Raw genomic sequence first — 14451 nt, forward strand, 5'->3', positions numbered from 1 at the left:
TGAGCATCACCCATATAAACAGAAGCCATTCTTCAAGTGTGATGGCACACACCTCCACTCTCAGCAAGGGGTAGGTGGAAACAGGGGATTGTGAGTCTGAGACAATCTTGGGCTATACAACAAGATCCTGTTTCAAAAAAATAACAAAACATAATGTTTTACTATTTCATATTGTTCTCAAGATTATACTTTTCCACTAGGGTCCTCCTCTTCATATCTGCTCACCCCAGTCTGCTTAGGCCACTATGTCATGGTACCCTGGCTACACCACACTGATTCCCAGTTCTTTGCCTTATTAATAAATCTTAGACCTACTTGCAATGTTTTCACTTCCCCTTCCCCAAACCTCTCCCTCCAAGCCAAGATCAAGGCCCATGCTTCCTGTGCAGTCTTTACCACAGTGAGCCCTGGCACACCCAGTCTCTGCTTCTTGGCGTGCATTCCTTCATACAGCCATTAGTTATTATTTAATTTATTTTTATTCATTTTAAGTGGTTCCCTATTCCATAAAAGGAATGTGGGCTGTGTCATGGCATGAATGTGGAAAGCAGTGAACAATCTGCAGGACTCAATTTGCTCCTTCTACAATGTGGGTTCCAGGGACAGAACTCGGGTCATCTTAACAGCGAATGTCTTTATCTGCTGAGCTGTTTTACCATTCAGTACTTACCAAGCAACTACCACCGGCCACACACACATTTTAATCCAAAATACATCAGAAACTCCAACACTTATTATCTATTTTCAGAACTTTGGTCAGAGATGTTTCCAGGGAAATATCGCTTTCCCTGGATCCAGCTCATTCAGGGCACCCATGTTCTCAATAGTTACGACCTCCTTCCTTACAGCACTCGCTGTCTGGTGAGGGGGGGCGGTGTTCAGGGAGCATAGCAATCCTACATTGTTTAAAATGGTTTCCTGCTCCATTAAAGGACTACATACCACACAAAGTGCAGAGGTATATAAACAAGGTCTCCCAAGTAAGGGGGTGGTCAAGAAAAGAAATTAATATTAGGATCAGACCTAAAAGCTAGTATAGTGATATTTTGTTTGTGTTTTAACAAAAAAAAAAAAGCTTGCCTAAAGATCAGAGAAGCAAGCTGGGTGGTGGTGGCACATGGCTTTAATCCCACACTAGGGAGGCTGAGGTAGGTGGATCTCTGTGAATTTGAAGCCAACCTGGTCTACAAAAGCTAGTTCCAAGACAGGCACCAAAGCTACAGCCAGCCACTAGAGAGTCGTTTTACCTCTACCAATACCCAGACCGAAGGAACGATCCTGTCTTCAGACTGCATCTCCTGACTACATCTGCCTCCACCAAACCTGACTGCACTGAGCTCCTGTCTCCTCCTGTCTTACATTCCTCTCTCTGCCCAGCCATATCCCTTCCTGTCTCCACCTCCTGAGTGTTGGGATTAAAGGCATAGGATCCCAAGTGCTAGGATCACCTTTGTGTGAACTGTTTCTCTTTTAGACAGATTTCAATCCTCTACAGCCCAGGGTGGCCTTGAACTAGCAGAGATCACTTTGCTTCTGTCTCCTGAGTCCTGGGATTAAAGGTGTGTGCCACCACTCCCTGGGCTCTAGTAGCTTAGCGCTGTACTTTGTTCTTCAGGCAAACTTTATTTGTTGAAACACAAGCAAAATATCACTAAAAGCTAGTTATCCAAACAAAAGTGTCTAAGGGGTAGGAATGCGGTATGCACGAATATCCTGAGACGAGAGGCTTACGGGGGATAAAAAATAAAATAAAATCCAGGAAGCCTGACGAACAGACTAGGAAGAAGAGCAGCATCAAGTGAAGCCAGCAATGGAAGCTGGGTCCAGAGGATGAAGTTTGTAGGTAGTCTGGAGGGCGCGAGTTCGTAGGCAGAGTGAGGACTTTGGCTTTAGACCTTGAGAGGATTCATTTAATCAGAGGCCATTTGAGAGTTTATGATCCGTCGTAAGATTCCCAACACCCATATAAATGCCAGGCATAGTGATATATGTCTTTAACTCCAGTACCACGGAGACAGAGGCAGGCAAACCCTGCAGGCTTAGTGACTACTAACGAGTCTAACTAAAATAGCAAGCTCAGGTTCAGTTGGAGATCTTGTCTCAAAAACTCAAGAAGACAGGACCAGCAAGTTGGCTCCGTGGGTAATGGAGCTTGCTCCCAAGGCTGACGGCCTGAGTTTGTTCCCTAGGACCCACGTGATAAAAACAGAGAGCCAGCTCCTACAGGCTGTCCTCAGACGTCCACACATGTGCCATGACATGCATTGCCCATACAAAATCTCCCACCCTGCTTCCCTTCTCATTATAAACATATACATGCATACATGTGCATGCATGCACAGACACACACACGCGCACTTTTTACTTTTTTAGAGATTTATTTATTATATATGCAGTATTCTATCTGCGTGTATGCCTGAACACTAGAAGAGGGCCCCAGATCTCATTATAGATGATCGTGAACCACCATGTATTTGCTGGGAATCAAACTCAGGACCTCTGGAAGAGCAGCCTGTGTTCTTAACCTCTGAGCCATCTCTCCAGCTCCTTCTTTTTAGTTTTAAAAAATATAAGGTAGAAAGTGATAGAGCAGCATACCCGAAGTTGACTTCACATTGACTTCACATGTGCAAATACATGAGTAAGCACACACACACACTCTCTCTCTCTCTCTCTCTCTCTCTCTCTCTCTCTCTCTCTCTCTCTCTCTCTTAACCCAAGGTATTTTCAATTTAGAAGTGTGGTAAGAGATGTCCCCAGGGAAATATTGCGTTCCTCAGTCATCTCTTGAGCCCATCTCCTTCATGCTTAGCTCACAGACTGCTTGGTCACAGCAAGTGGGCATCACTGTGTTCTGAACATGCCTCTGCTCCTAGCCACAGCTGATGGCTCAGAGGACTGTGCCTGACCAAAGACCTGAGAAGTCATTCTGCAGGTGACCAGTGGCCTGGAATTTGTGGCTGCACTGTAAAAGATAAGCTGGATGAACCAAATGATCTATACTGGGAGAATAGATAGGTTAACTGAACACCCCCAGGCAACTGCTAATTGGCTATAGGGAACAGAACAGAAAGGATTTGAGGGCAGCTAAGAGGAGAGCATTAACCATGGGCCAAGGGCAAAGCTAAAATGATTAAGAATTCCTCTGTGAAGAGAACAGCCATGTTAATCAGCCTTTCGTCCCCGTGACAGAATGCCTGAGACAGCAATGGAAGGAAGGGAAGGTGTCTCTGGGCTTCTGTCTGCAGTGGCCCACCCGGTTGCTCCACTGCTTCTGGTCTAAGGCAGGGTAGAATGTCTTGATTATGGGAGCTGGGAGGAGCAGAGCTGTCCAGCTCAGGCATCCAGGAAGAAAGGAGACTTAGGAGGGGGTGGAGACAGAGTCCGTCTTTGCAGCCATGTTCCCTGCTGATCTGCTTCCTCCAGCCAGGCCTCTCCTCCTACACCTCACCACCTCCCAGTGTGCCAGTGTATTGTGAATTCACCAAGGAACTAATCATGAGGATAGACTCCTTAGGATCCAATTAGCTCTCAATTATTAGACCACCGGTTGGGAAATAATCCTTAAGGCCGTGAGACTGTGCAGGAGACAGTTCATACGAACAGCATACAACAACCTATAAAGCCTCAATTGTGCTTAAGTCAAATCCACATTTCTCCTCTGAGCTGAAGGATCTCGCATTCCAAAAGTCTGCCGACCCGCTCACCTATATTCCATGCAATGTGCCTATTGCAACCTGCACCCCCGGTCTGTCATTTCCCGATTTTAGTCCTTGTTCAAGCTGAATGCATTTCTTGCCTTTGCAGCTGTTGCTTCCTCAACTTGAAATGTCCCCCTCTCTAAATGCCTGAGCTCTGTCTAAGTTCACGGTTCACTTCCTCAGAGATAGTTCTTCACCAAGCTCCCTAAGTTAGATGGCCCATGATTCTTTACTATAACCTCTACTGTTGTTGGTGGCTCAGATTTTTGTATATGTTGTAGTGTGTGTTTTATTCACTTATTTTTTTTTTTACAAGTTTCCTGTATAATCAGAGTCCTCGGCTTTCTTGTTTCCTATTCTGTCCCCCATGCCTAATGCTGGATGAAACTCAAACACTGAGAGTAGGGAGGGGAAGGGAGGGGGGGAGTAGGGGAGGGCAGGAGGGAGGGAGAAGAGTGCACTACTAGCACTGCAGAGGAAATCAGAGCCAGCGCCATGGCCTTGGTTATTAACACTTTGCTGCCTTATCTCCTGAAGGTCTAACTATATCCTGTTCTTAGACCCCTGGGCATTTTTCTGCACTCCTTCACAGTCCTCCTGCTCCTTGAGAAAGCCTGAGTCTCTGTTTCTCACAAATGAATGAACACTGAGCAGGACTGACATCTCCAGAAGCTTCTAGAACTGAGGAACACCCAATGATAGTAAGGCAGCTAAGTCCCTCTTAGAGACATCAGGAAGCCAGGCCAGGGTGACATCTAGTCAGAAGAACACAGCCTCAAAGTCAGCTCTGTCCACAGAGGGCTAAGACAGAGAGAGATCTAGGAACTGGAACCCAAATGTTGGGGTCTAAGGGTTTGGTAAACTATAAAATCAAAGTTGTCACAATGACAATGAAGAGCCCAGGCCACCAAGCTAAAGCAAGCAACTCCTGAGAAATAGTCATTGCATATCAATTACTTTATTGAAAATAAAAAAAGGAACTCAAGGAATCAGCACTAAGGATTGAAACTGTGGCCTGACATGTTCTTGGCAAGTGGTCTACACTAAGCTATATCCCCAGTCCCGCAAATCAGTCTGGCTGGGCGTGATGGTGTACATCTATAATCCCAGTACGCTGGAGGCTGATGCAGGGGGATCACCACACATTCAAGGCCAACCCTGGCTACATAGCAAGAGCGTGTCTCCAAAAATATCAATTAAATTAACGGCATAAAATGACAGTGATCCGGACCAATGGATCATTTCCTGTTTCCTATGCCTGAAGTGAAAGGCTTCTGGCGGTGCCAACACCTAACTCCTGCTCGGTCAGTTTACATTGCTTAGGGAGTCTTAGATTACCTTATTGCAAGTCAACACCCAAATCACAACAGACCTTCATTTCATGGCTCCACAAAAACCAGAACAAATGTTTCTGATCAACAGCTCCCCCTGAGTGGCTCTATTCCAGGCAGTGACTCGAGATCCACACTGACCTATTTTGCAGTTCTGACCTCCTGAGCTCTGGAATCATACCAGCAAGCACCACCCAGAAGCTGGGAAGGAAAAGGAAGAGAGGTGGTGAAAAGCCAAAGGATCTTGATCTCCCACCTTGGCCTGGAACACGCATGCTTCATGACTCGTCCAATGAAAACCAGCCGTGTGGTTCTGTGTCAAGTCCAGGAAAAGGAGTCTGAAATGCCATTCACAGGCAGAGAGCTGCTTCTCGGCAGTGACTACATCACTTAATGCATGCACTTGTCCTTGGGAGGTGACTGGTCATCTCTGCTAGACAACTGAAACAAGAAAAATATACCCTCCCTGAGAACAATAGCTAGGTGAAGAGCCACAAGGCTAGTTAATCCAGCACAATAAGTTCAAGGGCCGAATCTTTCCATTTTTCTACATTTTCGTTCTATGGTAATTAATATTGATTGCCAACTTGATAGGATTTAGGATCAGCTAAGAAAAAAATCCCTGGGCATGTCTATAAGAACATCTGAGGATGGGAAAGACCCACCTAAACGTGGGCAACACCGTTCTAGTAAGCCTGGACTGGATGAAAAGAAGTGGCCTAGGCCCTCTCTGCTTCCTGAAGGGGATGCCCTGTGACCATGCCCTCTTGATGCCACGCCCTTGCCTCCACCACAGACTGTCCCTTCGGCTGGGAGGCAAACTCAACCCTCTCTTCCTTGCGTTGTCTTGGTTAGGTGTCTTGTCATGGCAACAGGGAAAGTAACTAAGTCACATCCCCAGGCCAGAGTTCCATCCCCTATTTATCAGGCAGCTGTGATATCCCATAATGCCAATGCCAGCAAGGAAGACCTGCCTCTTCCCCTGAATGTCTTTACGATTGGAGAAAGTTTACCCAGAATTATTACTCTTTGAGACCTTCTGCTTCTTCTTTGTTCTTACTGGGCAAAGGAGGGTCAAGTTTCCACCTGTAAGTCAGTCATGGGTGGAGTGACCTACTCCGAGGAACCAAGGCCAGTAATTCTTGGCCTCCCCTACACTTGAGTATATTACAGTATCACCAGGAGGAAATTCTTTTCAGATACAAATGTCCTGGGCTGAACAGATGGTTATGTTGTTAGGAGGAGCCAGGTCCAGTTCCCAGCACTTACATAGCAGCTCATAATGGTTTGTAACTGCAGTTCCAGGGGATGCAACGCCCCCTTCTGGCTTCCATGAGCATCGGATATACATGCAGGGCACATATGCAGACAAACACTCATACACATAAAATAAAAATAAATATATCTTTCAAAAATGCAAAAGTTCGTCTCCACCCCAGTGATTCTTTTGTGGATGAGAGGCGTGCCCATGTGTGTGTGTGGGGGGGGGGTATAAACGTGCATGCACAGGGGTGTGTGTGCATATGGAGGCTGGAAATCAACATCAAGTGCCGTTTCTTACACACTGGCCACTTTGTCTATGGAGATAGTATGTCACACTGATCTGTAAATCACTAAATATGCTAGGCTGGCCAGCCAGCAAGCCCCAGGGATCCTCCTATCCCTGCCTCCCCAGCGCTGAGATTACAAACACATGCCCAGCTTTTTATGTGAGTGCCAGTGACTAGACACAGATCCTTATATGTGCACAGCAAAGGCTTTACCCCCATCCCCCCAGCAATTTTAATTGACCTCAGAGTGGGACTGGACTTCAGAAATGACCAATGGATACCTGGCCAAATTCTATTCATTCTTAATCAGCCTGTTTCGGTGGGGTGTTTGTTTTTAACTTAGTGAATAGAAAAGAGAAAAAGGGACAAAATGCTAATGGGTGATGACTCTGGGCACAGGGTATAGGGAAGCTCTAACTGTTCTCATACCTCTCTTTCTGCAGATAGAATGTATATCAAAAACAAAAGTTATCAAAAAGAAGGAAATGGGAATTTGAACAAAATCAACAATAGCAACAAACAAGGTTTTTTGGCGTCTCTCAAAAACTCTGGGAATCTAGGAAACCCGGCTCAGTTTTCTTGTGGAGAATTAAAAGTGGATCTGAAAAAGCCAAGCCCAGACTTCTGGGAGAGCACCCCTGAGCCAGGAGTCGGGGTATCTGTAGAGCTTGCCAGCATGCGGGTGAGTCTGACAGTCAGGTCAGGTCGGATCACTCACTGAAGTCCCTTCAGTTTTGATTCATAATTTTCCCCTTTCATTCTTATCCCTAAGTATAGCCAGGAGTATTTTTTGCCAAGTGCCGCACCTTGCACTTGCCCACACTGAAGCTCATCCCTGGCAACTCCTCTGCCCACTCGCGCAGCCTGCTGAGATCTCCCCGTGGCTCAGCAGCAGCAGCCTGGCATTTCACTACCTGGTACAGTTAAGTGTCACCAGCAAATGTGGAGCCATCACCACTCACACCTCCAGATTCGCTAGGCAAATGTCAGCTAAGACCATTCACAGCACCGACACCCCAACTGTTATCAATTCATTAAGTAACTAACTTCCGCCAGCGCAGACCACGGGACTGGTTGCAAGCAGGCGAAGGCTGTGTATGAAGGCTCGTTTGTGGGAATCTGTGAGGGGGTTTGTGGATTGGGTTAACTGAAGTAGGAAGAAAATCCCACCAAGTGTGGACAGCACCTTTCCATGACCTGAGGTCCCCAGCTTGGGGAAAATAAAAGAAAAAGAAAAAAAAGGAGACAGCAAGCTAAATACCAGGAATAGGAGGAGAAAAAAGAAGGAAAGGAGAAGGAAGAGTGGGAGAGGAGGAAGAGGGGAGGGGGAGAGGAGAGAGGAAGAGGAAGAAAGGAGGAGAGGGTAGAAGGAGGTGAAATGAAGGAAGAGGAGAGGGAGGAGAGAAGGAAGATGGAGAAGGAGGTAGGAAAAGGGAGGAGAGGAAGACAGGGTGGCGGTAGTGGGGGCAGAAATAGGTAACAAGGAACAGGGACTTTTGTGTGGAAGTCCATCCTGGCTTTCCAGCAACGGCAGTGTTGACACTCGGGGCCGCCCTCCGAGAGCAGCCCCGCGCAAGGTAGATATGACACACCCCCACTGGCTTCCTCTCCCCTTGCCTACCAGCTTGTGACAACCGAAAATCTCTCCAGCCATTGTCAAATGTCTCTTGGAGGAGACAGAAGTCACTCCCAAATGAACAGCAGGGAATGAAAAGAACAAAGCCTTAAGAAAGACAGCAACCTGAGTGATTATAGCGCTCCCTTGGGACAGAAAGCTAACAAACAGGTCGAGTCCTGGACCTAACACTGGTTGGTAATGTGACTTAGTTTACTTAACTTCTCTCTGCCTCAGTTTCCTCACCCATAAAATGGGATTATCAGGCTATGACGTGTTGTTTGGCAGGAATAAGCCAAGCCACCCCTGTATTAGCTTTCCATCACAGTAACAGAATACCTGGGAGGGGGGGGTCAACATAGAGAGGGGATGTTTCTCTTGACTCGGTTTCTGGAGCTTCAGTCCATGGTCACCTGGCTCCACTGTCCCTGGATGTGGGCGAAACAGACCATGATTGGGAGAGCAAATCTGCTCACCTCACAACAGTGAAGAAGCAGCGGTGGGGCTGGGACACAAAGCCACATCCACAGTGACCACTCCCTCTCCGGGCCCCACCCCCTAACATTTCCCCGGGCTCCTCCCCACAGCCCATCAAGCTAGGATTCCATCAGGTCAACCCACCGAAGATGTTAAGGTCCCTCTAAAGGCCCCCACCACTGAATACTGCTTCTCTGGGGACCACACCTTCAACACATAAGCCCACGAAGGTCATTTCCAACCCCAGCCATAACAATCTTTCAAGATCACCAGCAAATACATACCGCGCACCCAACAAGAGCAGCTGGGCTGTGCTCTGGTGGCCCATTCCGGGAGGCCACAGCTGAGAGAAGCTACCATCTGCACGTAGCTCAGCAAGATGATAGGCTCTGGCCTGTTTCTACCCATGATTTTTGAGCAAAACAAGTCACGGGACCATACCAAATGGGAAGTCTAAAGCAACATGAAACCCACCCACCACAGGCCTGGGAAGGGGAGGAGAGGAAATACTAAGGAGAAGACAGCAGGGTTTCCTGACCCATGGAGCAGTGCTGACTTCCTCGTGTGTCTGTGGGAAAGAGCACAAGAACCAATGAACACAAGTTCTCCAAACAGCACACATTAATTCCTCCGTAAGTATGTTCTGAGCACAGTAGGGGTTGAGTTTTTTGTTTCAACGCATGTGTTATTTACTCGACTCATGGCTATGACAAAAACAACCTAAAGAAAGAAGGGCTCACTTTGATTCATTTCGAGCATCGTGGCCAGTTCATCAAGGTGAGTCAAGGCATGGTGGCAGGAGCATGAGGATTTGAGGCACCTTGTATATATCGTTAGGAAGCCAAGAGATGAATGCTGCTATTGGTTTGCCTTCTTGCTTCTTTAGAAAGCCCTGCCCTTGGAATGATGTTGCCTGATCTTCCCACCTCAATTAATATCATCTAGAAATTCCCCCAGAGACGTACTCAGAGGTTTGTTTCCATAGCGATCTACATTCCTTCAAATTGTCAGCCAAGCCAGCAGTAGAGGCAAGCGGATCTCTGTGAGTTCGAGACCAGCCTGGTCTACAAGAGCTAGTCCCAAGACAGGCTCCAAAACCACAGAGAAACCCTGTCTCGAAAAAAAAAAAAATTATCAGCCAAGAAGAACCATCACAACTTGGCTGACCTATAGGACCGAATGAGTCACACAAACTCTTATCTAGATGTTGCTGTGAAGGAATGTCACATGAATGACTAATTCTAACGTTGGCTTTAAATACAAGGGATTATGCTCAATGACCTGCTGCAGTCAGTTGAAGGGCTTCGAAAGCTGAACTGAGACATCTCTGAGAAAATCGATTCCACCTGTGAGCAGAAACACTGATTCCGTCAAGCTTCCCCTCTGCCCTTCCTAGTAGCCTGCCCTGTAGATTTCAGACTTACCCCACCAGCCCCCACGACCATATAAACCAGTTCTTTGCAACACTTCCTTCCATGGCTTTACTGTTCTTTTTTACTTTTCCCTTCTTTCCTGCCCCTGCAGTCATAAATCTTATTTACAGCTCTGCTCTCCACCCCCAGGTCCCCTGATAAAAGTTTGCTGATTTGCCTCCAGTCCTCTCCTCTGCGTCTTCCTCCCTTCGGCTCCATCTCACCTCTATGTCGAAGCAGCTGCTTATCCTGAGGGTGTAGAACCTTTAACTATATGACCACGACTGCCTTATTACAACAAGCTCAGCCCCTGCTGCAGGAACCCCATCGTTCTAGCTTTAAGAACAGATCCATCAAGTCCCTTATCCACACAGTGGCTTTCTGTACCTTGATTCACTCCCATGCCGAACAGGATCAGAGGCCGCCCCAAATACGCTGCTTTGGCATGTTGATTACTTTGGGCTGAAGACAATTGAGACACAGCAGAGGTAGGAAGAGTTTTCTGCTCTCTCCCTTTCTGCATAAATCCCTGGGTGTCCCTCTCCATTTCTCCTGTCCCAGGATGAAGAGCTGCTTCATATCTGGAGATGTCACCAACTTGAACCTGCACACACAAGCTTCACTGAAACAACACTTACCCTTCATTAGGCACCATCCACGTGTTTACCTTCTCACAGTTCACCTCTGAGAAGTCCAACCTCTTTCCTTTGTCTGTTTATTAAAATAGTACAAACTCTCAGGCCTATGTCTTTGTGTTTCTATATACTCTTCTATGAGACTCCTGTATGTAGGTATAAAATTAAAATACTAATAGCAAGTAAAAACTGCATGCTGCCCTCTTTTCTGTTCATCTGCCTTTTATCAACTAATTTTGGAAGATAGGTGTTGAATATAAGAAGGCTGGGGGACTTTATTCCTGTATACTACAGAACAGAAATACCAGTAGAATCCATCTCAGTGGCATGAGATGGACCGAGTCTCCAAGTCTTGTTTAGGCTAGGCGCTGACTCTTGGGCCCGCAGCTGCCTTCTTTGCTCCCTTAAACTCTGAGTCGCTCTTTGTGAATCCAGATGTGGTACTCATTTAAGAGGTGTCAGTTAAAGACTGGCAACACAAGGTTTGTTAGCCCGAAATAGAGTTGCTCTGCTCCCTTTAAAGCAGAAGATGTTGAGTGTAACCCAGGGATTTTCAGGGTTTATGGAGCCACGAATCTAGCAGATTAGTCATGACGGGATGGAAGCTACCCTCACCTCCAAAGGAGAGAGAAGCCATTCTATGAGAGCAATGGAAGCTACCCCATAGGAGGACAACATCATCTCTTAATGAGAGCCCACCTGCCTACTCTAGCAGTGACGCCTTCTCTGGAGCCAGAGAGGTCTAACGGAAGAAAACCTAAGCTAGCCTTCAATCCAGCCAAGTTTGGTCAGCTAGACCACGAGCTCACTAATGCAGAACCGTGCAAGCTTCTTGCTCTCTCCTGCTTGTGTCGCTTCCCTGTGTAGCGCTGAAGCTCCTGTCAAGACTCCAAAGAGCTGAGGCTGATGGTGCCCACCCCCGTCCTCCGTGTGCTCCTCTAGAACAAACCCTTTGCCTATTTCACCATCACTTTCTCCCCTTGGTTTTTAGGATCAGGTGGCCTTACCTAGTCTGTTGGGACCCATCGATCTTCCACACATATTCCCAACCTCGAACAAGGGCAACCTGAATACGTGAGGCTTAAACAAGACAAACCTGTTGGGGACCTTACGTATCATTGCTCACCACACTAAATAGATAAAACCTGTTAGAGTCTCAAAGCCTAATTCTACCCACTAGCCACGTAGAATCTTTTCCCTTAAGGTTCCCGGGGAAATTTGAAGAAGTGAGAACCAATGAGTCACAGAAGCATAGTGCTATTAAACACAAAGGCTCCATTTTCCTGCGTAAAATGGCGCAGGAAGTCTGGTTTTTGATTTTTGTAGCAGTTGAGGAGGGAGTTACTCGGTCTAATTGCACGAGTCCTGTGCTAGTGTAAAGCTAAGGGGACAGACAGACCTCTCATTTTTTTGTTTAATAGTAAATTTTACAGACTAGCTGTTTGTCTTGAGCCATTGGTATAAGGTGCCATGGGCCACTAGAGGTCAGGCTCCAGATATTCTGTGTAAGACATCTTGGGTCTCTAAAGCCAAGCCCCAGATAATTCCAAGTTGATAGTTTAAGTGTGGAGATTTTGCCTTTATTTTTAGCCATTTTTGTCTCTACCTAGGCAGTCTCCACCCCAAATCTCAAGAAAGAGAACTCCCATGAAGAATTTTAACACCCCCCATCGTACAACCTTTTCTTTCAAACCACCCCCTCCTCATAACATAAGGAGACATTTTGATTAAGCGAGGAGCTTGCACCCCTCCCATATCCCTGCTCATCCACTCTCTGACACCCCACAGTTGGTATCCAGACCTGGGGGAGTCCTGTGAAGACTTTGAAGTGTCTGAACTTCTCTACATTTTACATATCAAGGGGGAAGCGGATCATAAATCAGTATTGGTGAGAGAGATAGACTAAATCACAGAGGTCGGGTATTCTAAGGCAATTAATTGGGACAACAGGGGGAACCAAAGGAAAGCCATTATGCAAATGGAGAGCCATTCCACCTTGAGAAGATAATGTCTGCTTTGAACACAAAGGCAGGGGTTTAACACAGCAAGTTCCTTCCAGATCTGTTGGAATATTAAAACTCCCTCATGACTAATATTAGACCTGGACAGCATCGGGTTCTGAAATGCTAACACTTTCATTTTCTTCATAGTCCTGTCGCAAGACTGGGCAGAAGTAACTCATATTTCCGCAAAGATCATTTAGCATCCAAATGGAATCCATGCCCGGTTCCTGTGCTGGGGGCCTCCCCTTCAGAGCTTTGCCAGGAAGGTCCCACACTGCCAAGTTCCTCTTATAGAAGCCTGCCCCCTGCTTTCCCTCAAATGGAAAGGATTCCTCTTTCTGTATATAGCAAGGACCAAGACCTGAGGACATCTGGTGGGCAACTAAAAGCAGGATAAAAACTTGGCATCTCTGACTCCGCCTTCTGCCCTCTTTGCCACCTTAAATGTTAAGTCACGTTCCTACTTCACTCTGCACCTAGCTGGACATGTAAACCACGTAAGTGTTCACCTAGAAACCAGCAATGCACAGCTGAGAGACTCTATATAACCTCTCTTGTTCCCTTTCAAGGCTGGAGGCACTAAAGAGTAACTAAGATATGTTCAAGATTTGTGGGGACACCACAGTCAAAAGATTATTAACCACCAGCTTATAATAGTCACCACACTAAATCCAGTTACTGCCCTAACTCACTCTCTGTGTGTATATCTGTGTGTGAGCTGTGTTTACACATCTGCATGAATGTATAGGTATGTGCAGATGTGGATGCGTGTGTGTGTGTGCATGCCATGTGGAGGTCAAAGGTCTACATAGCGTTATCTTCCTCAGCTACTTTCTGTAAGGATGTAATGTTAGGGACTCATTGTGGTGGTGCACACCTTTAATCCCAGCACTTGGGAGGCAGAGATAGTCAGATTTCTGTGAGCTCAAGGCCAGCCTATTCTACAAGAGTTTCAGGTCAGCCAAGGCCATACAATACCACTCTCTCTGTATAAAGGGGGGGGGGGGACTTAGGAAGAATATAATGTTAGAATCCAGATGCTGCTCAGGCATCTGCAGCAATCTTAACCTCTTATAGATCCCCGTAGGCACCCCACTGAGACACTGCCTGTGAGTTCCTAGCTGACAGACCTACAAGTACCCAGATCTTCCATCTGGTGTCATGGTTACTCTTCTATTGCTGTGGCAATGTGACTTACCATGATCAAGGTGACGTATAAAAGAGAGTTTAAGTGGGACATAAAGTTCCATATGGTTCGTTTATGACGGCAGATCAAGGCACAGAAATACGCAGTTGGAACAGCAGCTCAGAGTTCACAGCTTGATCCACAAGCAGGAGGTAGAGTGGGCACAGTGGGAAGGACAGGACTCTTTTGAAACTGCAAGCTCTCCTTTCCCTGGGGACACACCTCTTCCAACAAGGTCATGGCTCCTGATCCTTCTCGAACAGTTCCATCAACTGGGGGCCAAGTATTCAAATATATGAGCCTATGGGGGGTGGCATTTTTACACAAACCACCGCACCTGGGGAAGTGAGTTTACATCAAAGAGGACATTAGTGACCACATTTTCTGGTCCCCACCCTCTGCCCTGTTGCTGCCTGAGAATCAGAGAGTCTAGCAGCAAGCTTGTGCTGTGGAAACAGTCCTACCCCCAGAAAGATATAAGAAAAGGGTTCTCAATGTTCCTGATGTTGGGACCCTTTAATACAGTTCCTCATGTTGTGGT

Source organism: Microtus ochrogaster, unplaced genomic scaffold (assembly GCF_000317375.1).
Source record: "Microtus ochrogaster isolate Prairie Vole_2 unplaced genomic scaffold, MicOch1.0 UNK111, whole genome shotgun sequence".
NCBI classification, from domain to species: Eukaryota; Metazoa; Chordata; class Mammalia; order Rodentia; family Cricetidae; genus Microtus; species Microtus ochrogaster.